This window comes from Pseudophryne corroboree, chromosome 4 (genome assembly GCF_028390025.1).
Source record: "Pseudophryne corroboree isolate aPseCor3 chromosome 4, aPseCor3.hap2, whole genome shotgun sequence".
NCBI classification, from domain to species: domain Eukaryota; kingdom Metazoa; phylum Chordata; class Amphibia; order Anura; family Myobatrachidae; genus Pseudophryne; species Pseudophryne corroboree.
The window spans coordinates 52,028,149-52,056,039 of record NC_086447.1 but is presented as its reverse complement, the minus strand read 5'-3'; the positions used below and the strand labels follow the sequence as shown (position 1 = coordinate 52,056,039).

The 27,891-nt window shown below is 48.8% G+C and overlaps 1 protein-coding gene across 1 annotated transcript in view; it reads right to left on the bottom strand.

Moving 5' to 3' along the window:
• Positions 1-27,891, bottom strand: part of ELP3 (elongator acetyltransferase complex subunit 3) — a 298,536-nt gene that overhangs the window by 106,994 nt on the left and 163,651 nt on the right. The window lies entirely within an intron of this gene.

Below are 27,891 nucleotides of genomic sequence, written 5' to 3'. Positions count from 1 at the left end.
CTTAGGGTTATAACTAGCCGGAAATCTGACCTTTTTGGATTCAGCTTCCGATTCTAGAATATCAGACAATTGTTTCCCAAACAATTTATTACCAATGAAAGGCAATGCTTCCAATTCTTTCTTGGATTCAGCATCTGCTTTCCAAGTGCAGGTCGTTGAGGTATGGAAATATTCTTATCCCCTGCTTGCGGAGATAAGCTGCCATAACTGCTCTACGAGCGGCTACTGTCAAGGCTGATGCTTTAGAAGCAACCGTACCCATATCAATTGCTGCTTCTTCCAAATATTGGGCAGCTTGTCTTAAACGGCCTAAATGATACTCCTGCTCCCTATTAAGGGAGGAGAGGCCATTCTCTAGTTCCTCTATCCACTCTACCATTGCCATCCAGGCTGAAGCCATAGCAGGCTACTGCTCCTGAGAAAATATATTTTTCAAGAAGCTATCTACCCTTCTGTCTGTGACATCATTTAGTGAGGTAGATGACAATGGTAAAGCAGATTTATGCACAAGTGGCAGTACATGTGCATCTACTTTTGGAGGAACCTCTCTTTTTGAACAATCAGCAGCAGGAAATGGATAATAAGAATCCCATTTTTTCGGAATCTTATATTTCTTACTGGGCGTCGCCCAAGATTCTTCCATCATTTCCGTCAGATCCTCTGACGCTGGGAATTCAGTCTTAACTGTTTTTGTTCTTTTAAACACATGTGCTTTAGATTTCGACACTATTTTGGCTGTTTCCTCCAAAGAGAGAATAGCCTTCATAGCATCAATAAGTTCAGCTACATCCTCTGAGCTGAAACTCTGCGATTGATCATACGGAGTATTTGAATATACTGTATCATCATCTGTTGTATCATCTTGTGTAGTCTGCCACATAGACGTATCTGTCTTAGTCTTACCTGTACCTTGGTTACTTGTAGAAGCTACTGGAACCAGACCGTAGGAAGGAAGCTGCATGTATGGGTTAATAGTGTAACCTATTCCCTGGGGTGGTGCTGCCGGAGTTAACCTGTCCGCTATTGAAGACAAAGTCTGTGCGAACATACTCCATGGTGGCTCTGCTGGTTGTTGAACCAATTCCTGTTTTTTACTTTGCTGAAAAGCAAAACAGTTCGCACATAACCCCTCATAAGTATCCAACTGGCCTATACCAATTAACCCTGTTTTACAAGATAAACATGTTAAGGATGTAGGAGCGCCTAATAAATTCTCCTCGTCACTTTTGCCGCTCACAGAAATGGTAATATTCTGTTTATGACTACACAATTTGTGACTGAAAATCACCTATATATGAGTATATAGAAGTGAGATCAATCTGACCACAACCGTGCACTTGAATTGAGGTTCAGAACAGGACTGACAACATAAAAAAGTCAGCACACATACTAGCAGTCAGTCACATGTTAAAGCATTAGACATTGTCATATGAGAATACAATCACCATCATAATAACTTCCAAGTAAGCAGGAAAATTGTATTTCTGTCTTTAACTGTTTTTTTTCAAACATAACATGCAGAAACAACAGTAATATACAGGTCCCATATGCAATTTGTACCAAAATTAACAATTCATACTAACAAGTAGAGAGAATTTTAGTACTGTATAACCCTTCCTCCATAGAGCGGGATACAGGGAGACTCACCCACACTTCCATATCCATCAATACGCTCGCAAGACGCTGAGTGGATTCAGACGCTACTGGTGTACACTGCCTTTCTGATAACTGATGAGAGACACGGACACTCACTAACGGACACAGACGCTCAGTGAATGCTACGTGTATGCAGACGCTAAGGCCTGCGACTCGGTCCGGCAATTTCTAGTGTACACAACCGCAGCGTCTAAGCTGCGACCGAGTACCCTCGTGGTAGCGTCTGAGACGGAAGTGAGGTTATTCAGTTCATGGACGGGAAACTGGTCATGAACTTGGGGGAGGGGCGGCCAGGAGAGCGTCTAATTCCCCCTGTTGACTTAAACTCTAAGGATCGCGGCCTCACCTAGTCCTGGCGCCTATGATCCCTAAAGCATAGCGCTGTCGCACCTAAGAGTGGTCGGCGCATCAACACACTGTTTGTAGTCTCCACCAATACAGTGTAGCTGTGTCCGGAAACCCTAGTAAGAGGAAATCCATAGACTTACCTTCTCCCCATGCTCCGGCCACAGCCTGGTTACGTCTGCTGGACCTGCTAGAATCATCCGACACAGACGCCCGTCGAGACAGCACTGTACCGCGGAGGTAAGCGTTGTTGCGACCCGGTGGGGAGTTGTTGGAGCGACTCTTTCTAATATGCGTTTAAGACGCTGTTAAGAAAAGTCACTCAAAAAAATATAGTAAGTCTATAAAAATAAAATAATAAAAGCTTCAGGATGCTTTATCTACAGCAGCCCTGTGACCATGGTCCGGCTTCCTGCCGCACCAAACAAAAAACTGATTTGACTGAGTCAGTGGGCGGGATTATATGGTGAAGCCCTGATGCATCCTGGGAGGCCAGAAAGCTTGTGACCGTTTGGTGCCATTTTCGCTGTCGCTCCGGCATATCCCAATGTTATCCTGTGGATAACCTGTGGACCCAGCCAGAGAAAAATTTATTCCACCACACAATATTGCACAGCAATCCCAAACACTGAACTGCTGCTCAACTATATGCAACTCTGCGGCTTATATAAAGGCAGCATGTGTGATAGGAACTGGGAATGTCGGCAGAGAAATGCAGAGATAAGGAGAGAAACTGCTGGCGATTTGTACCTATGTGGCACCAGACTTAAGCTAATGTCACCCGAGCAGTTTAGCAGCCATGTACTCTATTCACCTGCAGAGCAGTAATGTAAAGCGCTCAGGCACACACATGAATGCTGCAGACACAACGGAGGATCAAGCTGCCTAGAAAATAACTGGGGAAGCCTGCCTGAATGTAGCAGATACCCTTACACAGTGGTCGCGATAGCCCCCATTAAGAGCCCTATCCCTACCCTAACCCTCCCCGGTGGTGCCTAACCCTCCCTTCCCCGCTGCCTAAACCTAGCCCTCCCCGCTTGATGCCTAACCCTAAACTCCCACTCTGAGTGCCTAAACCTAACCCTCCCTCCCCGGTCCCTAATCTTCCCATCCCTGCTCCCTAACACTAACCCCCCCTCTCCTGACTAAACCTAACCCCCCCCCCCCCCCCCCACACACACGCACACACAGACAGACACTCCCCACGGCAGGACGCCAGAGCTGTCCGCTGTGAGAACGATTGGGATGCTGGCTGTTGGGAACGTGACACCGGCATCCAGAGAGGAGTCAGTATGTAGACGTCGGCATTGTGTCCTTCTTCGGGATCCAGGCATCTGTATACTGACCTCCGGGATCCCATCCGTCGGGAAGGTAACTGCTTTCCCTGCAGATAACGTCCCAAAAACAACACTGACCCCTGATAATAGTCAGACTTAGGGCAGCTGGACCACAACTGTACATGTTGGGAAGTGTGGGCAGGATATCGCCTCCAACATGGTGCAGTCGTATTTGGCGGCGGAGATGACGGAAACAATTCTATGTGTCTGACCAAACTGAACTCTGGAGCAGATGTATTAAGCTTAGAGAAGGGATAAAGCAGTGATAAGTGCAAGGTGATAACACACCAGCCAATCATTGCGCATTTGAAAAAATAAGATTTTACTCACCGGTAAATCTATTTCTCGTAGTCCGTAGTGGATGCTGGGGACTCCGTAAGGACCATGGGGAATAGACGGACTCCGCAGGAGACTGGGCACTCTAAAGAAAGATTTAGTACTACTGGTGTGCACTGGCTCCTCCCTCTATGCCCCTCCTCCAGACCTCAGTTAAGGAAACTGTGCCCGGAAGAGCTGACATTACAAGGAAAGGATTTTGGAATCCAGGGTAAGACTCATACCAGCCACACCAATCACACTGTATAACTTGTGATACACTTATCCAGTCAACAGTATGAACAACAACAGGGCATCAACAATGGATGCCAACATAACATAACCCATTATTAAGCAATAACTATGTACACGTATTGCAGAAAGTCCGCACTAGGGACGGGCGCCCAGCATCCACTACGGACTATGAGAAATAGATGTACCGGTGAGTAAAATCTTATTTTCTCTAACGTCCTAGTGGATGCTGGGAACTCCGTAAGGACCATGGGGATTATACCAAAGCTCCCAAACGGGCGGGAGAGTGCGGATGACTCTGCAGCACCGAATGGGCAAACACAAGGTCCTCTTCAGCCAGTATCAAACTTGTAGAACTTAGCAAATGTGTTTGAACCCGACCAAGTAGCTGCTCGGCAAAGCTGTAATGCCGAGACCCCTCGGGCAGCCGCCCAAGAAGAGCCCACTTTCCTTGTGGAATGGGCTTTCACTGATTTTGGATGCGGCAATCCAGCCGCAGAATGAGCCTGCTGAATCGTGCTACAGATCCAGCGAGCAATAGTTTGCTTTGAAGCAGGGGCACCCAGCTTGTTGGATGCATACAGGATAAACAGCGAGTCAGTCTTCCTGACTCCAGCCATCCTGGCTACATAGATCTTCAAAGCCCTGACTACATCAAGCAACTTGGAATCCTCCAAGTCACGAGTAGCCGCAGGCACCACAATAGGTTGGTTCAAATGAAAAGATGACACCACCTTCGGCAGAAATTGCGGACGAGTCCGTAATTCTGCCCTGTCCATATGGAAAACTAGATAGGGGCTTTTACATGACAAAGCCGCCAATTCTGACACACGCCTAGCCGAAGCTAAGGCCAATAGCATGACCACCTTCCACGTGAGATACTTTAGCTCCACGGTCTTAAGTGGCTCAAACCAGTGGGATTTCAGGAAACCCAACACCACGTTGAGATCCCAAGGTGCCACTGGTGGCACAAAAGGGGGCTGCATATGCAGCACTCCCTTAACAAACGTCTGAACTTCAGGAAGAGAAGCCAGTTCCTTTTGAAAGAAAATGGATAGGGCCGAAATCTGGACCTTTATGGACCCCAACTTCAGGCCCATAGTCACTCCAGACTGTAGGAAGTGCAGGAACCGGCCCAGCTGGAATTCCTCTGTAGGGGCCTTCCTGGCCTCACACCAGGCAACATATATTCGCCATATACGGTGATAGTGTTTCACTGTCACGTCCTTCCTAGCCTTTATCAGAGTAGGAATAACTTCATCCGGAATGCCTTTTTCCGCTAGGATCCTGCGTTCAACCGCCATGCCGTCAAATGCAGCCGCAGTAAGTCTTGGAACAGACAGGGCCCCTGTTGCAACAGGTCCTGTCCGAGAGGCAGAGGCCATGGGTCCTCTGTGAGCATTTCTTGCAGTTCCGGGTACCAAGTCCTTCTTGGCCAATCCGGAACAATGAGTATTGTTCTCACTCCTCTTTTTCTTACGATTCTCAGCACCTTGGGTATGAGAGGAAGAGGAGGAAACACATAGACCGACTGGAACACCCACGGTGTTACCAGGGCGTCCACAGCTATCGCCTGAGGGTCTCTTGACCTGGCGCAATACCTTTGTAGCTTTTTGTTGAGACGGGACGCCATCATGTCCACCTGTGGCAGTTCCCATCGATTTGTAATCTGAGTGAAGACTTCGTGATGAAGTCCCCACTCTCCCGGGTGGAGGTCGTGCCTGCTGAGGAAGTCTGCTTCCCAGTTGTCCACTCCCGGAATGAACACTGCTGACAGTGCTTGCACGTGATTCTCCGCCCAACGAAGAATCCTGGTGGCTTCTGCCATCGCCACTCTGCTTCTTGTGCCGCCCTGGCGGTTTACATGAGCCACTGCGGTGATGTTGTCTGACTGAATCAGCACCGGTTGGTCGCGAAGCAGAGGCTCCGCTTGACTCAGGGCGTTGTATATGGCCCTTAGTTCCAGGATATTTATGTGCAGACAAGCCTCCTGACTTGTCCACAACCCTTGGAAGTTTTTTCCCTGAGTGACTGCCCCCCATCCTCGGAGGCTCGCATCCGTGGTCACCAGGACCCAGTCCTGTATGCAGAACCTGCGGCCCTCGAGAAGGTGAGCACTCTGCAGCCACCACAGAAGAGACACCCTGGCCCTCGGGGACAGGGTGATCAGCCGATGCATCTGAAGATGCGATCCGGACCACTTGTCCAACAGATCCCACTGAAAGATCCTCGCATGGAACCTGCCGAAGGGAATGGCTTCGTATGATGCCACCATCTTTCCCAGGACTCGCGTGCAGCGATGCACCGACACCTGTTTCGGTTTCAAGAGGTCTCTGACTAGAGTCACGAGCTCTTGAGCTTTCTTCGCCGGGAGAAACACCTTCTTCTGGTCCGTGTCCAGAATCATGCCCAGAAAAGGCAGACGCGTCGTAGGAATCAGCTGCGACTTTGGAATATTCAGAATCCAGCCGTGCTGTTGCAACACTTCCTGAGAGTGTGTTACGCTGATTAGCAACTGTTCTCTGGACCTCACCTTTATGAGGAGATCGTCCAAGTATGGGATAATTGTGACTCCTTGCTTTCGAAGGAGCACCATCATTTCTGCCATTACCTTGGTAAATATTCTCGGTGCCGTGGAGAGCCCAAACGGCAACGTCTGGAATTGGTAATGACAGTCCTGTACCACAAATCTGAGGTACTCCTGATGAGGTGGATAAATGGGGACATGCAAGTAAGCATCCTTGATATCCAGAGACACCATAAAATCCCCCTCTTCCAGGCTTGCAATGACCGCTCTGAGCGATTCCATTTTGAACTTGAATCTTTTCAGATAAATGTTCAGGGATTTTAAATTTAATATGGGTCTGACCGAACCGTCCGGTCTCGGTACCACAAACATTGTGGAATAGTATCCTCTTCCTTGTTGAAGGAGGGGAACCTTTACCACCACCTGCTGGAGATATAACTTGTGAATTGCCGCTAACACTATTTCCCTTTCTATGGGGGAAGCTGGCAGGGCTGATTTGAGGTAACGGTGAGGGGGCATCACTTCGAATTCCAGCTTGTATCCCTGAGACACAATCTGTACAGCCCAGGGATCCACCTGTGAGCGAAGCCACTGGTGGCTGAAATTTCGGAGACGCGCCCCCACCGCTCCTGGCTCCTGTGGAGACCCAGCGTCATGCGGTGGATTTAGTGGAAGCCGGGGAGGACTTCTGTTCCTGGGAACTAGCTGTATGGTGCAGCTTCTTTCCTCTACCCCTGCCTCTGGCAAGAAAGGACGCACCTCTGACCTTCTTGCTTCTCTGTGATCGAAAGGACTGCATTTGGTAATACGGTGCTTTCTTAGGCTGTGAGGGAATATATGGCAAAAAGTTTAACTTCCCAGCCGTAGCTGTGGAAACTAGGTCCGAGAGACTGTCCCCAAACAATTCCTCACCCTTGTAAGGTAACACCTCCATGTGCTTTTTGGAGTCGGCATCACCTGTCCATTGCCGAGTCCACAGGACCCTTCTGGCAGAAATTGACATTGCATTTATTCTAGAGCCCAGTAGGCAAATGTCCCTCTGGGTATCCCTCATATATAGGACAACGTCTTTTATATGCCCCAGGGTCAGTAAAATGGTATCCTTGTCTAAGGTATCCATTTCCTCAGACAGATTATCTGTCCATGCTGCTACAGCACTACACATCCAGGCCGACGCAATGGCCGGCCTCAGTATAGTACCTGAGTGTGCATAAACAGACTTCAGGATACTTTCCTGCTTCCTATCTGCAGGATCCTTTAGGGCGGCCGTATCCTGTGACGGCAGGGCCACCTTTTTAGATAAGCGTGTCAGAGCTTTATCTACCCTACGGGAGGATTCCCAACGCATACTGTCCGTTTGCGGGAAAGGGTACGCCATGAGTAACCTTTTGGAAATCAGCACTTTCTTATCAGGGGAATCCCAAGCTTTTTCACATAATTCATTTAACTCATGTGAAGGGGAAAGGTCACCTCTTGCTTTTTCTCCCCATACATATACACCCTTTTGTCAGGGACAGGGTTTACCTCTGATATGTGCAATACATCCTTCATTGCTATAATCATGTAGCGGATGGCTTTAGCCATTTTAGGCTGCAATTTTGCATCATCGTCATCGACACTGGAGTCAGAATCCGTGTCGATATCTGTGTCAACCATTTTGGATAGTGGGCGCTTCTGAGACCCTGACGGCCTCTGCACTGTAGGATCAGGCATGGGCTGAGATCCCGACTGTCCCAAGACATCAGCTTTATCCAACCTTTTATGTAAGGAGTTTACATTATCATTTAACACCTTCCACATATCCATCCAATCAGGTGTCGGCGCCGTCGGCGGAGACACCTCATTCATTTGTACTTGCTCTGCCTCCACATAGCCCTCTTCGTCAAACATGTCGACACACGCGTACCGACACACCACACACACAGGGGATGCTCTATATGAGGACAGGACCCCCACAAGGCCTTTTGGAGAGACAGAGAGAGAGTATGCCAGCACACACCCCAGCGCTATATGACCCAGGAATCACACAGTAACTTAGTGTTTACCCAGTAGCTGCTGTATATATATTAAATGCGCTAAATTTATGTGCCCCCCCTCTCTTTTTACCCTTTCTACCGTGAGTCTGCAGGGGAGAGCCTGGGGAGCTTCCTCTCAGTGGAGCTGTGGAGAGAAAATGGCGCTGGTGAGTGCTGAGGAAGAAGGCCCCGCCCCCTCAGCGGCGGGCTTCTGTCCCGCGATTTTGTGTAAAATTAATGGCGGGGGCTCATGCATATAACAGTGTCCAACTGTATATATGCTGCTTTTGCCAGGAGGTATCCAATTGCTGCCCAGGGCGCCCCCCCCTGCGCCCTGCACCCTACAGTGACCGGAGTGTGTGGGTTAGTGTGGGCGCAATGGCGCACAGCTGCAGTGCTGTGCGCTACCTCATATGAAGACAGGAGTCTTCTGCCGCCGATTTTGACGTCTTCTTTCTTCAACCCGCCGGCTACTGACTTCTGGCTCTGCGAGAGGGACGGCGGCGCGGCTTCGGGAATGGACGACAAGGTCAGGTCCTGTGTTCGATCCCTCTGGAGCTAATGGTGTCCAGTAGCCTAAGAAGCGCAACCTAGCCGCAGTTAGTAGGTTTGCTTCTCTCCCCTCAGTCCCACGTAGCAGAGAGTCTGTTGCCAGCAGAAGCTCTCTGAAAATAAAAAACCTGACTAAAATACTTTCTATTCAGCAAGCTCAGGAGAGCTCACTAAAAGCACCCAGCTCTGTCCGGGCACAGATTCTAACTGAGGTCCGAAGGAGGGGCATAGAGGGAGGAGCCAGTGCACACCAGTAGTACTAAATCTTTCTTAGAGTGCCCAGTCTCCTGCGGAGCCCGTCTATTCCCCATGGTCCTTAGAGTCCCCAGCATCCACTAGGACGTTAGAGAAATGACAGTTAGGAGCTGATTGGCTGCTGCATATCCCCTAGCACTTATCACTGCTTTATCACTTCTCCAGGCTTAATACATCTGCCCCTCTGTTCCCATCACATGAGTAACAGTTCCTACCTACAGTAATAGTAAATAAGTGACAAATCACCCAGAAGAAACAGATGTTTGCTTAGATCCAATTAGGAACCTCACGACACCAGGCGCTAAGTAAAATATATATATATATATATAAATATTGTTTATAGAAGTTTAATCATAAGCTGCAATAAACACTCAAAACATGCATGTGAACATGTACAAACTCCACACCAGATACATGGATGTGGAACAAGGAGATCTTTCTGACAAGAGTGTGCACTCATTTCATTATCCCCAGTCTGATATGTACCAAAAACCACCAGAAGAGTTTTGCAATAAATTTGCTTTTTTTTCTTTTCTATCAATATAAGGAATTTTTCTTAAAAACTAGTCACATATTTCTTCTAAAAATATCACATGTATATAAGCAAGAGTATCACATGAATAAAAACACATATATGAAAAAACAATCTACTAATATACTTTGCACAATTATGATGGCACGTGTGGGGTTTCCTTTTTCAATCAAATATATCCTGTTTTGTAGATCCCAGGTATATATAATATGCCCATTGTAGGTGACAATTGAAAAAAAATGTTCCTATATAGTGGCACCACTGCAACATGAATATATATTCGTATAAGTATACGGAGGCTTTATCTCTATATTCCTGTGGCTGGGAAATCAGCAGTGAAGTAAATCGTGCGCAGAATCCGAGACTGCGCTCGGTATTTCACCACTATATAGTAGTAGGTAGCTGCAACCTCCTCATTTGATCCCCATGTACAGCACGCCAGTGACTAGGTATGTCCTATATATATATATATATATATATATATATTCATGTTGCAGTGATGCCACTATATATATCTGTTTCAGGAACATTTTTTTCAATCATCACCTACAATGGGCCCATTATAAATACCTGTGATCTACATAACAGGAAATATATTATTAAAAAAGGACACCCAACATTTGCCATCATAATTGTGCAAAGTATATTAGTAGAATGTTTTTTTATATATGTGTTTTTATTAACGTGACACTCTTGCTTATATACATGTGATATTTTCAAAAGAAATACGTGACAAGTTTTAAAGAAAAAAAATCTTTATATTGAGAGAAAATAAAAAAGCTAATTTATTGCAAAACTCTTCTGGTGGTTTTTGGTACATATCAGACTGGGGTTAGCGCACACTCTTGTCAGAAAAATAAATCCAATTAGGATTAATTAAAAATATAAACACATAGAGGGCGAGATGTACAAAGCCTTGGAGCATGATAAAGGTGGAGAGCGATAAAGCACCAGCCAATCAGCTGCTACCCGCCATGCTACAGGCGGCGTTTGAAAAATGATAATTTCCAATACACCAGAGACACCGAGGGTCCCTCCCAATCACTACTGCGCCTCTGTGTGTACACACCGGGCACTTTTTCACGATTTAATCGTATTTGCAGTTGAAAAACATCAGCCATGTGGAAATACTGGCGACACAATAAGTCCTATAGGCACAAATATGCGCAGGAAATAAAAAAAAGAAGAAAAGATTTGATTGAAACCGAAGTAACCGTAGCGAGCAATAACACAGGGGAAGTCAGCCAGCCATATGACAAAGGACATACACTGTACATTCTCCCAGCACAATACATAACAATGATTAAGTGTCGCAGGCCTGAATGAGTGAGGTCTGTCACTCCGGCCCGCTCGGGTCACAGTCTAGGAGTTTGCGGGACGCAGCTCATCGTCTACACATCAGAGTGTGGGAGTACGTCAGCCGGCAGCGGACAAGTCGTTGAAGTTGTTATAATTCATTTCTCAGAACATATTCTACTTTATATCTTCTTGCGCTAACATTAAATATAATTCTGACAGTAGCTCAGTCTGAGGAGTGTGATTACCTATCAAAGGCATCAGGGAGTGCGAGTACTGGAAGCCGAACACAATGAAATAGACCCCAGAGTATTCTGTGAATGATGAGAAATAATAAGATTTTAAACCTACCGGTAGATCTTTTTCTCCTAGTCCGTAGAGGATGCTGGGGACTCCGTAAGGACCATGGGGTATAGACGGGCTCCGCAGGAGACATGGGCACTATAAAGACTTTAGAATGGGTGTGCACTGGCTCCTCCCTCTATGCTCCTCCTCCAGACCTCAGTTAGAGAAACTGTGCCCAGAGGAGACAGACAGTACGAGGAAAGGATTTTTGTTAATCTAAGGGCAAGAGTCATACCAGCCCACACCATCCACACCGTTTAACCTGGAATATACGCAACCAGTTAACAGTATGAACAAAACAGCATCAGCCAAAGACGGATCTTAACTGTAACATAACCCTTATGTAAGCAACAACTATATACAAGCCTTGCAGAAATATGTCCGCACTGGTACGGGCGCCCAGCATCCTCTACGGCAGGCATGTCCAAACTGCGGCCCTCCGGCTGTTGTGAAACTACATATCCCAGCATGCCCTGACACAGTTTTGCTGTCAGAGAATGCTAAAGCTGTGTCAGGGCATGCTGGGATGTGTAGTTTCTCAACAGCTGGAGGGACGCAGTTTGGACATGCCTGCTCTACGGACTAGGAGAAAAAGATTTACCGGTAGATTTAAAATCTTATTTTCTCTTACGTCCTAGAGGATGCTGGGGACTCCGTAAGGACCATGGGGGTTATACCAAAGCTCCAGCCCGGGCGGGAGAGTGCGGATGAATCTGCAGCACCGATTGAGCAAACATGAGGTCCTCATCAGCCAGGGTATCAAACTTGTAGAATTTTGCAAAAGTGTTTGAACCCGACCAAGTAGCTGCTCGGCAAAGCTGTAAAGCCGAGACGCCTCGGCAGCCGCCCAAGAAGAGCCCACCTTCTTAGTGGAATGGGCCTTTACCGAATTTGGTAACGGCAATCCAGCCGTAGAATCAGCCTGCTGAATCGTGTTACAGATCCAGCGAGCAATAGTCTGCTTAGAAGCCGGTGCGCCAACCTTGTTGGCTGCATACAGGACAAACAGTGACTCTGTTTTCCTAACCCGAGCCGTCCTGGCTACGTAAATTTTTTAGGCCCTGACTACATCAAGGGACTTGGAATCCTCCAAGTCTCCCGTAGCCACAGGCACCACAATAGGTTGGTTCATATGAAACAATGAAACCACCTTAGGCAAAAATTGAGGACGAGTCCTCAACTCTGCTCTATCCACATAGAAAATCAGATAGGGACTTTTGTGAGACAAAGCCGCCAATTCGGACACCCGCCTTGCAGATGCCAAGGCCAACAACATGACCACCTTCCAAGTGAGAAATTTTAATTTAACCGTTTGAAGAGGTTCAAACCAGTGAGATTTTAGAAACCGTAACACCACGTTAAGGTCCCATGGTGCCACTGTTGGCACAAAAGGAGTCTGGATGTGCAGCACTCCCTTTACAAAAGTCTGGACTTCTGGGAGAGAAGCCAATTCCTTCTGAAAGAATATAGATAGGGCCGAAATCTGTACCTTAATGGAGCCTAACTTCAGGCCCATATCCACTCCTGTCTGTAGAAAGTGGAGAAAACGGCCCAGGTGGAAATCTTCCGTAGGAGCATTCTTGGCTTCACACCAAGATACATACTTCCTCCAGATACGGTGATAATGTTTCGCCGTCACCTCCTTCCTAGCCCTTATCAGAGTAGGGATGACTTCCTCCGGAATATCTTTCCCAGCTAGGATTCGGTGTTCAACAGCCATGCTGTCAAACGTAACTGCGGTAAGTCTTGGAACACGCAGGGCCCCTGCTGCAACAGGACCTCCCTGAGAGGAAGAGGCCATGGATCGTCTGTGAGCATCTCTAGAAGATCCGAATACCAGGCCCTTCGAGGCCAATCTGGAACAATGAGTATTGTCTGCACTCTTTTTCGTCTTATGATTCTCAATATTTTTGAGATGAGAGGAAGAGGAGGGAACACATAGACCGACTGAAACACCCATGGTGTCACCAGGGCGTCTACCGCTACTGCCTGAGGGTCCCTTGACCTGGCACAATACCTCCGAAGCTTCTTGTTGAGGCGTGATGCCATCATGTCTATTTGAGGAAGTCCCCAAAGACTTGTTATCTCTGCAAAAACTTCTTGATGAAGTCCCCACTCTCCTGGATGGAGACTGTGTCTGCTGAGGAAGTCTGCTTCCCAGGTGTCCACTCCCGGAATGAAGACTGCTGACAGAGCGCTTACGTGATTTTCTGCCCAGCGAAGAATCCTGGTGGCTTCCGCCATTGCCACTCTGCTCCTTGTCCCGCCTTGGCGGTTTACATGAGCCACGGCTGTGACGTTGTCTGATTGAATCAGAACCGGTAGGTCGCGAAGAAGATTCTCCGCTTGTCATAGGCCGTTGTATATGGCCCTTAATTACAGTATGTTGATGTGTAGACAAGCCTCCTGGCTTGACCATAGTCCCTGAAAGTTTCTTCCTTGTGTGACTGCTCCCCATCCTCGGAGGCTCGCGTCCGTGGTCACCAGAACCCAGTCTTGAATGCCGAACCTGCGACCCTCTAGAAGGTGAGCACTCTGCAGCCACCACAGGAGAGACACCCTGGCCCTGGGGGACAGGCTTATTTTCTGATGAAGTTGAAGATGGGACCCGGACCACTTGTCCAGAAGGTCCCACTGAAATGTCCTCGCATGAAACCTGCCGAAGGGGATGGCCTCGTAGGTCGCCACCATTTTTCCCAGTACTCGAGTGCATTGATGGACTGACACTCTTTTCGGTTTTAACAGGTCTCTGACCATGTTCTGGAGTTCCTGGGCTTTTTCCATTGGGAGAAAAACCCTCTTTTGTTCCGTGTCCAGAATCATGCCTAAGAAAGATAGCCAAGTCGTTGGAACCAACTGTGACTTTGGTAGATTTAGAATCCAGCCATGTTGCTGCAGCACTCTCAGGGAGAGCGACACGCTTTTCAGCAACTGATCTCTCAATCTCGCTTTTATCAGGAGATCGTCCAAGTACAGGATAATTGTGACTCCCTGCCTGCGCAGGAGCACCATCATTTCCGCCATTACCTTGGTGACAATCCTCCGGGCCGTGGAAAGCCCAAACGGCAACGTCTGAAACTGGTAATGACAGTCCTGTACAGCGAATATCAGGTACGCCTGATGAGGGGGATATATGGGGACATGAAGGTATGCATCCTTTATGTCTAGTGACACCATAAAATCCCCCCCTTCCAGGCTGGAGATAACTGCCCGGAGCGATTCCATCTTGAATTTGAACTTTTTCAAGTACAGGTTTAGGGATTTTAGATTTAGAATGGGTCTGACCGAGCCATCCGGTTTCGGAACCACAAATAGGGTTGAATGGTACCCCTTCCCCTGTTGAACTATGGGAACCTCGACAACCACTTGTTGTTGACACAGTTTTTGAATTGCAGCTAAAACTGTCTCCCTTTCTGGGGAAGAAGCTGGTAACGCTGATTTGAAAAAACGGCGAGGAGGCACGTCTTCGAATTCCAGCTTGTATCCTTGGGATACAATTTCCATTGCCCAAGGATCCACGTCTGACTGAACCCAGACGTGGCTGAAGAGTCAAAGACGTGCCCCCACCGGCGCGGACTTCCTCAGTGGAGCCCCAGCGTCATGCGGTGGATTTAGTAGAAGCCGGGGAGGACTTCTGCTCCTGGGAACTAGCCGTCGCAGGCATTCTTTTCCCTCTACCCTTACCTCTGGCGAGGAAGGAAGAGCCCCGACCTCTTCTGAACTTATGCGGCCGAAAGGACTGCATCTGATATCGTGGTGTTCTCTTTTGCTGTAGGGGAACATAAGGTAAAAAAATAAGATTTTAAACCTACCGGTAAATCTTTTTCTCGTAGTCCGTAGAGGATGCTGGGGACTCCGTAAGGACCATGGGATATAGACGGGCTCCGCAGGAGACATGGGCACTCTAAAGAACTTTTAGTATGGGTGTGCACTGGCTCCTCCCTCTATGCCCCTCCTCCAGACCTCAGTTAGAGAACTGTGCCCAGAGGAGATGGACAATACGAGGAAAGGATTTTGTAATCTAGGGGCAAGATTCATACCAGCCCACACCAATCATACCATATAACCTGGAATACACATAACCAGTTAACAGTATGAACAAATAACAGTATCAGTCAAAGACCGATTCCAACTGTAACATAACCCTTATGTAAGCAATAACTATATACAAGTCTTGCAGATCCAGTCCGCACTGGGACGGGCGCCCAGCATCCTCTACGGACTACGAGAAAAAGATTTACCGGTAGGTTTAAAATCTTATTTTCTCTTACGTCCTAGAGGATGCTGAGGACTCCGTAAGGACCATGGGGTTTATACCAAAGCTCCAGATCGGGCGGGAGAGTGCGGATGACTCTGTAGCACCGACTGAGCAAATGCGAGGTCCTCATCAGCCAGGGTATCAAACTTGTAGAATTTTGCAAAAGTGTTTGAACCCAACCAAGTAGCTGCTCGGCAAAGTTGTAATGCCGCCCAAGAAGAGCCCACCTTCCTAGTGGAATGGGCCTTTACCGAATTTGGTAATGGCAATCCAGCCGTAGAATAAGCCTGCTGAATCGTGTTACAGATCCAGCGAGCAATAGTCTGCTTCGAAGCAGGTGCACCAATCTTGTTGGCTGCATACAGGACAAACAGTGACTCTGTTTTCCTAACCCTAGCCGTTCTGGCTACATAAATCTTCAAGGCCCTGACTACATCCAAGGACTTGGAGTCCTCCAAGTCACTCATAGCCACCGGCACCACGATAGGTTGGTTCATATGAAATGAAGACACCACCTTAAGTAGAAATTGAGGGCGAGTCCTCAATTCTGCTCTATCCACATGAAAAATCAAATAGGGGCTCTTGTGAGACAAGGCCGCCAATTCTGATACACGCCTTGCAGATGCCAAGGCCAATAACATGACCACCTTCCAGGTGAGAAATTGTAATTCAACCGTTTGAAGGGGCTCAAACCAGTGAGATTTAAGGAACCGCAACACCACGTTAAGGTCCCAGGGTGCCACTGGGGGCACAAAAGGAGGCTGGATGTGCAGCACTCCTTTCACAAAAGTCTGGACTTCTGGTAAAGAAGCCAACTCCTTCTGAAAGAATATAGATAGGGCCGAAATCTGTACCTTAACAGAGCCTAACTTTAGGCCCATATCCACTCCTGTCTGTAGGAAGTGGAGAAAACGGCCCAGATGGAAATCTTCCGTAGGAGCATTCTTGGTTTCACACCAAGAGACGTATTTCCGCCAGATACGGTGTTAATGTTTCGCCGTCACCTCCTTCCTAGCCTTTATCAGAGTAGGTATGACCTCCTCCGGAATACCTTTTTCAGCTAGGATTCGGCATTCAACCGCCATGCCGTCAAACGCAACCGCGGTAAGTCTTGGAATAAGCAGGGCCCCTGCTGCAACAGGTCCTCCCTGAGAGGAAGGGGCCAAGGATCTTCTGTGAGCATTTCCTGAAGAGGCCAGTCTGGAACAATGAGTATCCACTGTACTCTTTTCCGTCTTATAATCCTCAAAATCTTTGCGATGAGAGGAAGAGGAGGGAACACTTAGACCGACTGAAGCACCCATGGTGTCACCAGGGCGTCTACTGCTACTGCCTGAGGGTCCCGAGACCTGGCACAGTACCTTGGAAGCTTTTTGTTGAGGCGTGACGCCATCATGTCTATTTGAGGAATTCCCCAGAGACTCGTTATCTCTGCAAAGACTTCTTGATGAAGTCCCCACTCTCCTGGATGGAGATCGTGTCTGCTGAGGAAGTCCGCTTCCCAGTTGTCTACTCCCGGAATGAAGACAGCTGATAGAGCGCTTACGTGATTTTCCACCCAGCGAAGAATCCTGGTGGCTTCCGCCATTGCGACTCTGCTCCTTGTCCCGCCTTGGCGGTTCACATGTGCCACTGCTGTGACATTGTCTGACTGAATCAGAACCGGTAGGTTGCGAAGAAGATTCTCCGCTTGTCGAAGGCCGTTGTATATGGCCCTTAATTCCAGCACGTTTATGTGCAGACAGGACTCCTGGTTTGACCATAATCCCTGAAAATTTCTTCCTTGGGTGACTGCTCCCCATCCTCGGAGGCTCGTGTCCGTGGTCACCAGAACCCAGTCTTGAATGTCGAATCTGCGACCCTCTAGAAGGTGAGCACTTTGCAGCCACCATAGGAGAGACACCCTATTATTTTCTGATGTATCTGTAGATGGGACCCGGACCACTGGTCCAGAAGGTCCCACTGAAATGGCCTTGCATGAAACCTGCCGAAAGGAATGGCCTCGTCTGAGGCCACCATTTTTCCCAGTACTCGAGTGCATTGATGAACTGACACTCTCTTTGGCTTTAGCAAGTCTCTGACCATGTTCTGGAGGTCCTGAGCTTTTTCCGACGGAAGAAAAACCTTCTTTCGTTCCGTGTCCAGTATCATTCCTAGGAACGATAGTCGAGTCGTTGGAACCAATTGCGACTTTGGCAGATTGAGAATCCACCCGTGTTGTTGGAGCACCCTCAGGGAGAGCGACACGTTCTTCAGCAATTGATCTCTTGAACTCGCTTTTATCAGGAGATCGTCCAAGTATGGGATAATTGTGACACCCTGCCTTCGCAGGATCACCATCATTTCCGCCATTACCTTGGTGAAAATCCTCGGGGCCGTGGAAAGCCCAAACGGCAACGTCTGAAACTGGTAATGACAATCCTGTACAGCGAATCTCAGGTACAGCTGATGAGTGGAATATATGGGGACATAAAGGTAAGCATCCTTTATGTCTAGCGACACCATTAAATCCCCTCCTTCCAGGCTGGAAATTACAGCTCTGAGCGATTCCATCTTGAATTTGAACAGTTTCAAGTACAGGTTTAGGGATTTTAAACTTAAAATGGGTCTGACCGAACCATCCGGCTTCGGGACCACAAACAGGGTCGAATAATATCCTTTTCCCTGGTGGTGCATGGGAACCCTGACAATCACTTGCTGTTGACACAGCGTTTGAATTGCAGCCAATACTACCTCCCTCTCTGGGGAGGAAACTGGTAAGGCCGACTTGAAAAACCGGCGTGGGGGCACCTCCTCGAATTCCAGCTTGTAGCCCTGGGAAACAATTTCCCTCGCCCAAGGGTCCACGTCTGACTGAACCCAGACTTGGCTGAAGAGTCGAAGGCGTGCCCCCACCGGTGCGGACTCCCGTAGGGGAGCCTCAGCGTCATGCGGTGGACTTAGCGGAAGCCGGGGAGGACTTCTGCTCTTGGGAACTAGCCGAAGCAGGTGTTCTCTTACCTCTACCCTTACCTCTGGCGAGGAAAGAGGAGCCCTGACCTCTTCTGGACTTATGCGACCGAAAGGACTGCATCTGATACTGTGGAGGTTTCTTTTGCTGTTGGGGAACAAAAGGTAAAAAGGTAGATTTACCCGCGGTAGCTGTGGAAACCAGGTCCGCGAGACCGTCCCCAAACAATACATCACCCTTGTAAGGTAAGACCTCCATATGCTTTTTTGAGTCTGCATCCCCCGTCCATTGGCGGATCCATAAGGATCTTCTCGCCGAAATAGCCATGGCAAGGTCTCTTTGAGCGTCCCTCATATATAAGACTGCGTCCTTAATATGAGCTAATGTTAACAAAATGGTATCCTTATCTAGGGTATCAAGGTCAGCTGACAGGGTATCTGTCCAAGCTGCTACTGCACTACATACCCATGCCGACGCAATTGCCGGTCTAAGTAAAGTACCAGTATGTGTATAAATAGACTTTAATGTAGTCTCCTGCCTGCAGTCCGCAGGGTCCTTGAGGGCCGCTGTGTCAGGGGACGGCAGCGCCACCTTCTTGGACAGGCGAGTTAAAGTCTTGTCCACTGTGGGAGAGGATTCCCAACGTACCCTGTCCTGTGTAGGGAAAGGGTATGCCATAAGAATCCTTTTGGGAATCTGCAGTTTCTTATCTGGAGTTTCCCAAGCTTTTCCACATAACTCGTTAAGTTCATGAGATGGAGGAAAGATTACTACCTGCTTCTTCTCCTTAAACATGTGCACCCTCGTGTCGGGCACTGAGGGTTCATCAGTGATATGCAAAACATCTTTTATTGCAATAATCATGCACTGAATACTTTTTGTCACCCTAGGGTGCAATCTCGCTTCATCATAGTCGACACTGGAATCAGAGTCCGTGTCGGTATCTGTCCACTATTTGTGACAAGGGACGTTTCTGAGACCCCGACGGGCCCTGTGAGTCGGTGTAATCCGTAGATTGACCCCCTGTCGACACCCTGGACTCTGCTTTGTCCAATCTTTTATGTAATGATGCTACACTTGCATTTAACATATGCCACATATCCATCCAATCCTGAGTCGGCACCACCGACTGGGACACACCACTCATCTGCTCCACCTCCTCTTTGGATAAGCCTTCCGCTTCAGACATGCCGACACACGTACCGACACCCCACACACACCGGGATATAGTTATAAGGGGAGAATTCCCCAAATCAGTCCCTTTGGAGAGACAGAGAGAGAGTATGCCAGCACACACCCAGCGCCAAACTGACACTGGAATAAACCCAGATAGCGCTTTTATATGAAATTACACTGATTTCCACTCACTGCGCCTGTAATGTGCCCCCCTCCTCTTTTTCATCCCTCTGAGCTCGTTCAGCAGGGGAGAGTCCGGGGAGCCAGCGTTCTCTGCAGCTTCTGTGGAGAAAATGGCGCTGGTTAGTGCTGAGGGATCAAGCTCCGCCCCCTCCAGCGGCGGGCTTCGGTCCCGCTTCAATAATCAAAAAAAATGGCGGGGGATCATTTATTTGCTGCCTCCGCAGTCTAATAAACATTTTTAGTGCCAGTAATGAGGTTTATTGCTGCCCAGGGCGCCCCCCCCTGCGCCCTGCACCCATCTGTGCCTGCTCTGTGTGTGTTGTGTGGGAGCAATGGCGCACAGCGTTACCGCTGCGCACTTACCTCAGGAAGATCTGAAGTCTTCTGCCGCCTTAGAAGTCTTCTTACTTCTCATACTCACCCGGCTTCTTTCTTCCGGCTCTGCGAGGAGGACGGCGGAGCGGCTCCGGGACGAACCCCAGGGTGAGACCTGTGTTCCGACTCCCTCTGGAGCTAATGGTGTCCAGTAGCCTAAGAAACAGAGCCTATCATCTAAGTAGGTCTGCTTCTCTCCCCTCAGTCCCACGATGCAGGGAGTCTGTTGCCAGCAGAGCTCCCTGAAAATAAAAAACCTAACAAAAGTCTTTTACACACAAAACTCAGTAGAGCTCCCCTGCAGTGCATCCAGTCTCCTCTGGGCACAAGATCTAACTGAGGTCTGGAGGAGGGGCATAGAGGGAGGAGCCAGTGCACACCCATGCTAAAAGTTCTTTAGAGTGCCCATGTCTCCTGCGGAGCCCGTCTATACCCCATGGTCCTTACGGAGTCCCCAGCATCCTCTAGGACGTAAGAGAAAGTAGATTTACCTGCAGTAGCTGTGGAAACCAGGTCCGCGAGACCTTCCCCAAATAAAACCTCACCCTTGTAAGGCAAAACTTCCATATGCCTCTTTGAGTCGGCATCACCCGTCCATTGGCGGGTCCACAGGGCTCGCCTAGCAGAAATCGCCATGGCGTTGGCTCTCGAACCTAGCAGTCCAACGTCTCTCTGAGCGTCTCTCATATATAAGACTGCGTCTTTAATGTGACCTAAGGTCAATAAAATAGTATCCCTATCTAGGGTATCAATGTCAGCAGACAAGGTATCTGTCCAAGTTGCTACAGCGCTACAAACCCAAGCCGACACTATTGCCGGTCTGAGCAAAGCACCGGTATGTGCATAAATTGATTTTAAGGTAGTTTCCTGTCTGCGATCAGCAGGATCCTTGAGGGCTGCCGTGTCTGGAGACGATAGCGCCACCTTCTTGGACAAGCGCGTTAAAGCCTTGTCCACCCTGGGCGCGGCTTCCCACCGTACCCTGTCCTGTGCAGGGAAAGGATTCGCCATAAGAATCCTCTTGGGAATCTGCAATTTTTTGTCTGGAGTTTCCCAAGCTTTTTGAAATAATGCGTTCAGCTCATGAGATGGGGGAAAGGTTACCTCAGGTTTCTTTTCCTTAAACATGCATACCCTCGTGTCCGGGACAGAGGGGTCGGTCATCTGTGATATGCAAAACATCTTTTATTGCAATAATCATATAATGAATACTTTTGGCCACCCTTGGGTGTAACCTCGCATCATCGTAGTCGACACTGGAGTCAGAATCCGTGTCGGTATCAGTGTCTGCTACTTGGGACAGGGGACGTTTCTGAGACCCTGGAGGGCCCTGTGACTCAGCCAAAACCATGTATTGACTCCCTGTTTTATCCCTGGACTCTGCTTTGTCCAATCTCTTATGTAATAAAGACACATTTGCATTTAAAACATTCCACATATCCAACCAATCAGGTGTCGGCGTTGCAAACGGAGACACCACAATCATCTGCTCTGCCTCCTCCTTAGAGGAGCCTTCCGCTTCAGACATGCCGACACACACGTACCGACACCCCCACACACTCAGGGATATATATATATATATATATATATATATATATATATATATGGAGACAGTTCCCCAATAAGGCCCTTTGGAGAGACAGAGAGAGAGTATGCCAGCACACACCCAGCGCCACCGGACACTGTAATAAAATCCCAGTTAGTACAGCGCTTTTATATAAATATATAAATACACTCACTGCGCTAATTAAATGTGCCCCCTTCCCCCCCCCTCCCCCTCTTTTTTGCCCTCTGTAACCGTGTTCAGCAGGGGAGAGTCCGGGGAGCCAGCTTCTCTGCAGTGTGCTGTGGAGAAAATGGCGCTGGTTAGTGCTGGAGGATCAAGCTCCGCCCCCTCACCGGCGGGCTTCGGTCCCGCTCAAATTATTTATACTGGCGGGGGGGTTTCAATATACCGCCTCTGCAGTATCTAATCTATCTGCCAGTGTCCCTAGAGGTTAATATTGCTGCCCAGGACGCCACCCCTGCGCCCTGCACCCTTACAGTGCCCGCTGTGTAAGTGTGGGAGCAATGGCGCACAGCGTTACCGCTGTGCGTTACCTCTATGAAGATATGAAGTCTTCTGCCGCCTCTGAAGTCTTCTTTCTTCACATACTCACCCGGCTTCTATCTTCAGGCTCTGCGAAGAGGACAGCGGCGCGGCTCTGGGACGAACGGCGAGGGTGAGACCTGCGTTCCGTTCCCTCTGGAGCTAATGGTGTCCAGTAGCCTAAGAAACAGAGCCTAACATTAAAGTAGGTCTGTTTCTCTCCCCTCAGTCCCTCGATGCAGGGAGCCTGTTGCCAGCAGTGCTCCCTGAAAATAATAAACCTAACAAAAGCTTTTTCAGAGAAACTCAGGAGAGCTCCCTGCAGTGCATCCAGTCTCCTCTGGGCACAGGATCTAACTGAGGTCTGGAGGAGGGGCATAGAGGGAGGAGCTAGTGCACACCCATTCTAAAGTCTTTAGAGTGCCCATGTCTCCTGCGGAGCCCGTCTATACCCCATGGTCCTTACGGAGTCCCCAGCATCCTCTAGGACGTAAGAGAAAATTCCGCTTTTGTGACTGCGTGTAGAACCTTCTAACAACGCCTCGCTAGCTTCTACAGAGTCGGCTTCTTCCTCCTGACCATGCTTAGCATTAAAAACAAGATACATAGAGTATTAGTAATTATAGAGGGGGGGTAAAGGAATGCTTGTGAACTGTTAGGTGTCATCTAGTGTTCCCGATACGCTGCTTTTGCCTGTCTGGAGGGCAAGTTTGGATAATAAATTGGTTGCTCGTCCCTCTGTACAACAGGAGAGAGGACCCACGCATGTTTTAGGACTGGAGGAGATTTGTGCCCCCCTGCCTCTTGTGCTACGACGGCGGGAGAGACTGGACACCCACCTTGCACCCAATCTCTTAGAAGGTTGTCTTCTAAGATGACCTGCGTCACCAAACTGCGGCAGATTAGGTTTTGTTATTTACAAGAAGTTAATACTATAGACAGAACATCACTGAGTAATACTAGCTCTACCGGGTTGGAGAAGCATCACTTATTCTACACTATAGTGTATCCGGAAAGTATTCACAGCGCTTCTCTTTATCCACATTTTATGTTACAGCCTTATTCCAAAATGGAATAAATGATTTTTTTCCCCTGAAAATTCTACACACAATACCCCATAATGACAACGTGAAAAAAGTTTGTTTGTTTTTTGAGATTTTTGCAAATTTATTAAAAATAAAAACCAAGGAAATCACATGTACATAAGTATCTATTTCTCTTGTCGGCAGGACAGCGCACTGGGCTGGGACAGACAGCAGCAGTAAATTGAGGTCACTGCTGGGCCTAATGACATTGCTGGGACATCGCTGACTGTGCTGCGTAATAATGAGATATCAGCGCTGACAATAAGAGTACTTAGATCTGGAAGATCCCTCTTGTAAACAGCATCCTCGTATTGACTTCTGTTTCTTGGGTATAAGTCTGCAGCCATCACAGGAACGGTGATTAATGAGCGTTCCCCCCCCCCCCACCCCCACCCCCGCGAGGGCCTGTTATGGTGCCAGCGTCACCTTGTCCCCCCTCCTGCAGAGCTGCAGAACAGAGGAAGAGTTTATCGCGATCTGGGGAATGAGGTGTCAGGTCCGGCCAGAGTCCCATTAATCGTGTCTCAGACAGTCCGTGATTTATTTCAACTATTACTTTAATTATCTTATCTGTGGCACCACGAACACTCAAAGCCATTCGCCGTATAATTCCCATTTGCTGGGGGGGAGGGGGGGCAGATCGGGGGCTGCTGACTCACCGGAATTACAGGAAGAAAACACTGCGACGCGGATGATGGCCGGAACAACTATAAACACTGTTTATAACACGTTCTGATCGCTAATAAAGGGATATATAAAATCGCTTCTCTATTTTCTAATCTGGTCACCATACTGACGTAAAGGCAAATACTAAATATAGGAAACTTCCCCTGCTGAAAGCAGCTGTGCGACAATGTCTAATGATAAGGGCACAGATTGCCCTCTACAGTCTACATAAACCTGCGATGCATGAAAGATGGTAATCCCCGGCATCACCACCTGAGGGCGCACTCCTGCAGCCAGGTATCCTACAATGGGACCGTCCACTGCACATAATGAAGGAAAGCCGGTGAGGGAGCGTCCACGCAACTGTGCTTTATACAGTCCACGCAACTGTGCTTTATACAGAGTAAGTGCAAATATGCCCCAAAACACTGACTGACACTCTACTCCCTCCTTAATGTAAATCCTTTGGTTTCTTCCACAAGTGACGAATTGATGAGTATCTGCCTAAATGACGGTGGGTTTTGTGCTACGGGCACTCAGAATTCCAGCGCCAGGACGGTACAGCTCCCCCTGTAGATGGCTGTTATAGCTGCAGGGAAAATGGAGGCTGCTCACGTCATGGCAATGTACAGACGTGGCCTCTACTACTGTATAACTGCCCCTCTCAGCGCGGAGCAACTTTCTCACCCCAAATGTGCATCTTACTCTCATAAATAAAACTGGGAGCGACAGAACTGCACCGCACCGATCAATCTGATGTAGCAATCCGTACATCTGTGTGTGAGTCTGAATCTGTATATGAAGTGTCGCGATGCAGCAGCCGCAGCTTTTCCTCGTGCCAAGTTCCGCTGTGCTTCCTCTGCATCTCTGGTGCGCTGAGTCTGCAATGCCACCAAGATGCAAAACGCAGTGACCACTTAGGTACGACCACCAAGAGCTCAATAACACACGTGTGCTGGGAAAATGGCAAAATGAGCATGTGACTTAAGGGCCCTACACATCTCGCAATGTCAGCAATTTGGACGATGATCGATCTGAATGATGATGGTTATCGTCCAAATTGACTTGTACCGAAAAAAGATGGAAAACCAACGATAATCGACCACGGGGACGCGCATCGTTCATCGCCGGTGACTCCATACTAAACGATATGAACGATATATCGTTCATTTCTGAACGATATCGTTCATATCGCCCGTCAACGACGCTAAGTGTGTAGGGCCCATTAGACTATTTTGATGCGTTACCAATACAACCCAATGTTCTGGCTAACGTTTTATATTAGACTGTAATGGTAGGAAAAAGCCCATAAGAGACCAGTCATCCCTTTATAAAGTGCGCTGGGTAGCATCAGGTCACACAGATACCACGCAGCCTGCTACTGATCAGAACAAGGGTCTGATGCTCAGTGTATGCGGAAGGTCTACTTTTATGCTTATCTGTGATGTGTAACATCTGACACGCATCCTCCCTATACTACACCCCGGACAGCTGCATTACAGAAGGGAACAAGTGCACCGCTTATAATGGCTACAAACTGGATGCACAGCAACAATCTCCACAATCTCCATGTATCCGTGTAACAGGAACCTCACATCATGTACCTGCCACATGCAGCCTGTCCTCACTGACACATCACTCATCTCCTGATATACTCTGTGCTGCTGGGGACCCTGCTCCTCCCGCTATATAACTCCCAGTCTGTGGCTTCCTGATGCCTCCATTCCCCTCCTCACATCATGTCACTGCCCCTGTCACATGCAGCCCTGTCCTCACTGACACATCACTTATCTCCTGATATACTCTGTGCTGCTGGGGGACCCTGCTCCTCCCACTATATAACTCTCAGTCTGTGGATTCCTGCTGCCTCCATTCCCCTCCTCACATCATGTCACTGCCCCTGTCACATGCAGCCCTGTCCTCACTGACACATCACTCCTCTCCTGATATACTCTGTGCTGCTGGGGACCCTGCTCCTCCCACTATATAACTCTCAGTCTGTGGCTTCCTGCTGCCTCCATTCCCCTCCTCACATCATGTCACTGCCCCTGTCACATGCAGCCCTGTCCTCACTGACACATCACTTATCTCCTGATATACTCTGTGCTGCTGGGGGACCCTGCTCCTCCCACTATATAACTCTCAGTCTGTGGATTCCTGCTGCCTCCATTCCCCTCCTCACATCATGTCACTGCCCCTGTCACATGCAGCCCTGTCCTCACTGACACATCACTCCTCTCCTGATATACTCTGTGCTGCTGGGGACCCTGCTCCTCCCACTATATAACTCTCAGTCTGTGGCTTCCTGCTGCCTGCATTCCCCTCATCACATCATGTCACTGCCCCTGTCACATGCAGCCCTGTCCTCACTGACATATCACTCATCTCCTGATATACTCTGTGCTGCTGGGGACCCTGCTCCTCCCACTATATAACTCTCAGTCTGTGGCTTCCTGCTGCCTGCATTCCCCTCATCACATCATGTCACTGCCCCTGTCACATGCAGCCCTGTCCTCACTGACACATCACTCATCTCCTGACATACTCTGTGCTGCTGGGGACCCTGCTCCTCCCACTATATAACTCTCAGTCTGTGGCTTCCTGCTGCCTCCATTCCCCTCCTCCCATCATGTCACTGCCCCTGTCACATGCAGCCCTGTCCTCACTAACACATCACTCATCTCCTGATATACTCTGTGCTGCTGGGGACCCTGCTCCTCCCACTATATAACTCCCAGTCTGTGGCTTCCTGCTGCCTCCATTCCCCTCCTCACATCATGTCACTGCCCCTGTCACATGCAGCCCTGTCCTCACTGACACATCACTCATCTCCTGATATACTCTGTGCTGCTGGGGACCCTGCTCCTCCCACTATATAACTCTCAGTCTGTGGCTTCCTGCTGCCTCCATTCCCCTCCTCACATCATGTCACTGCCCCTGTCACATGCAGCCCTGTCCTCACTGACACATCACTCATCTCCTGACATACTCTGTGCTGCTGGGGACACTGCTCCTCCCACTATATAACTCTCAGTCTGTGGCTTCCTGCTGCCTCCATTCCCCTCCTCCCATCATGTCACTGCCCCTGTCACATGCAGCCCTGTCCTCACTAACACATCACTCATCTCCTGATATACTCTGTGCTGCTGGGGACCCTGCTCCTCCCACTATATAACTCCCAGTCTGTGGCTTCCTGCTGCCTCCATTCCCCTCCTCACATCATGTCACTGCCCCTGTCACATGCAGCCCTGTCCTCACTGACACATCACTCATCTCCTGATATACTCTGTGCTGCTGGGGACCCAGCTCCTCCCACTATATAACTCCCAGTCTGTGGCTTCCTGCTGCCTCCATTCCCCTCCTCACATCATGTCACTGCCCCTGTCACATACAGCCCTGTCCTCACTGACACATCACTCATCACCTGATATACTCTGTGCTGTTGGGGATCCTGCTCCTCCCACTATATAACTCTCAGTCTGTGGCTTCTTGCTGCCTCCATTCTCCTCCTCACATCATGTCACTGCCTCTGTCACATGCAGCCCTGTCCTCACTGACACATCACTCCTCTCCTGATATACTCTGTGCTGCTGGGGACCCTGCTCCCCCCACTATATAACTCTCAGTCTGTGGCTTCCTGCTGCCTCCATTCCCCTCCTCACATCATGTCACTGCCTCTGTC